The 2,755-nt window shown below is 52.4% G+C and overlaps 1 pseudogene; it reads right to left on the reverse strand.

Moving 5' to 3' along the window:
- Positions 1-698: 698 nt before the first annotated feature.
- LOC114628892 lies at positions 699-1,936 on the reverse strand (annotated as a pseudogene).
- Between the last annotated feature and the right edge of the window lie 819 nt (positions 1,937-2,755).

A 2,755-nucleotide genomic window follows, 5' to 3' on the forward strand; every position in this document is an offset into this window, starting at 1 on the left:
CAGAAAGGCCAACTGATGGGGAACAGACAGGTGACACCCAAGGGACACTGGGGTGCTTTGTGCTTTGGGGAGGGTAGTTGATTTTTTTTCACGTGGTTCAGTGTTTTTGCCCAGGGACACCTGTTTAGAATCCAATATTTGGCTTAGGTAAACCAGAGCCTTGTAAGGCCTTTGTCCAGATCTCCCCAGGCATGGGTCCATGACAACTGGATCCGATGACTATACAAACCATCTGTGTCCTTGGAAACTACTGTTAGGAACAGAAAGAAAGGCTCATGGGAAGCAGGGCTTCATGGAATCCCAACTTTTCAGAGTGTGGACACCAAAACCCCAGGGCTGGATGTTGCGTGTAGTTTTAAGCTACCGTTTTTTTGGGTTTTGGAGGTGATGAACCAGTGCCAGCTAGGACCACAGGAGGCAGGGGATGGAAGGGAGGAAAGGTCTAACAAAGTAAGCCTCTGGTAAGCCAAGATCCTTCTGAGATCCTCTTCCCATCCCCCCACATCCTACAAGTACCAGGATGATTCTAGAAAGAGGACGAAACAGAAGAGAAAGGATTCTGCTGTGGTGATGGGAAAAGACGGGAGATCATATTCGTATCTGCTCAGGATTGGAGAGGGGCCTTCTGGAATCTGTAGCTGGCTGTTTTCCTGTTCTGTGAAGCTGGGTTGGGGCCAGAAGCCAGGCCCACAAAGAGTTCAACAGCTCTGAGCCTTGTCCTTAACAAGTAAGACTGTGTGCTGGCCCCCACTGGACACAGTTAACATCACCCAGCTCTCCAGCTGTTTGCCAGTCATTTCCATCATGCCCAGGCATCTTCATCCTGCCCGGTGCCCATGCTCCAGGCAAAGACATGACCATCCTTGGACACAGCCCCACAGGCCACTGAGGAGACCATCAGCAGCCGGGAAATGAGGGTGGGTATGCTCTTCTCCATAGCACCGTCCCCAAGGCCCAGCCACCCGTACTCAGCCTGATTCAGGCTGTATGCTTTTCTTTCTGAATCCATGAAGACTATATGATGCTGGCCACCAGAGAAGCCCACCCAGGACTTGGCGGAATTCCTTGAAGGATGTCAAGTTTTGAGGAATGAAGCAAGATCCGGTACCTGGAGTTCCAAGCTGGTGATAGTTGGAGAGGCCAAAACCATACACACGGCCCTCACGGGAGATGGCAAAAGTGAAATAGGCACCACAGAAGGCATCCTGGAATCTCACATGGCCCCCGGGTCCCCCTGGATTTCAGCAGCACATGTCTGGGGACCTGGAGTTGCTCAAGGCCCCCATGGCCACCTCGGTTGCCAAATAATTGAGGTACACAGCCCAGTTGATCTTGCTCCCCACAACCCAAGGTGTAGAGGTCTCCATCAGCTGCAAGCATCACCAAATGGTTGTTCCCCATGGCTACCTTTACCACCAGTGTGTCCAGCTGCACTTGGACAGGCGCCATGCTGTTCTTCATAGGTTCCAACAACCCGATCACACCATCATTGTCCCAGGAAGAGCCCCAGAGGAAGACATGGCCGTCTTCACTGAGGGCTGCTGAGTGAGTGGCCCCCCACTGATACTTGCACCACTTTCTCTTGCAGGTCCACGTTCCCAGGGACTAACTCTGAGCCCTCGACTGAAGCGTCCCTTCCCAGGGCACCCTCATCATTATAGCCGAAGGAGTAGACCTGACCACTTTGGCTCAGACACACGGTATGCACACCCCCAGCCTCAGCCTGCACAACATCCTGTAGAAGGGGTACCAAGGCCGGCTTCTTCCTCTCCAGCACACTCTCACCCTGCCCCAGCTGGCCCATGTCACCTTGGCCCAGTGTCAGCACCAAGCCTGGTTCTGTGTCGTGGGACCTGTGTGAGACTTTCACCTTCTTGCTTTTGGGGATGGCATCTTCTGGGAGTGATCTTCTCTTAGTTATGCACTTGGGTGGCATCCTCTTGCCCTGGGTGCAGGGTGGCCACAAGCAACTCCAGCGTTCGGCGGCCGGCCAATATGGACAAGTCTTAAGTCTCAATACAACACTACCCAAGCTGAGTATGGTGGCACACACCTGTGCTCCTGGCATCCAAACGGAGGCAGAAGGGGATGCCATGGTTTAAGGCCAGCCTGGGCTACAGAGTGAGGTCAAAAATGTCTGTCTCACAGTGTTCCCCCCCGACCCCAAAATAAAACAAGTTGTCAGCAAAGCTGACCCCAGAAACCAATTCAGTTTTAGTGAACGGTGGTGCAGGTGAGTTGGTACTTAAACTTCTTATGGTGGGGGGTAGGGAGGGTGGGCAGAGAGTGGTGGGAATGCGGGCATCTGTTTTCCTTCCAAACTGGCCTCCTTTCCTTCTAGAGCCTTCCGCACACCCCAGACCTTCTACCTTGAGGCTCCCTCTGCCCAGCTCTCCTCCCCTGGCAACATGCTAACCTCCTAACCCTTCTTCACTCTCAGCATAAGCCCTCAGCACACTCCATGTTTCAGTGCAGGCCCAAACCAAATTTGGCCCCTTGATTTTGTTACAGTTTTTGTCTGTCTCCGATTAGGTTAGATCTCCAATTCCAGCAGGGCCTTGAAAGACTGGGCTAGCACCTTGCCGGCTGCTGTTTTCTTCTTTTTGACAGACTTTCTGTACCTTAAAGCTAGCTGGCTTCAAACTCCAGGTCATCCTCCTGCCTCTACATACCCAGTGCTGAGATTATAGACATGAAACAAGTTTGGCACCTGCTGTTTGATGGGTGTCCAGGTAAATTCTCTTGATTAAATAAG

The sequence above is a fragment of the Grammomys surdaster genome, unplaced genomic scaffold (assembly GCF_004785775.1).
Source record: "Grammomys surdaster isolate TR1022 unplaced genomic scaffold, NIH_TR_1.0 273, whole genome shotgun sequence".
NCBI classification, from domain to species: domain Eukaryota; kingdom Metazoa; phylum Chordata; class Mammalia; order Rodentia; family Muridae; genus Grammomys; species Grammomys surdaster.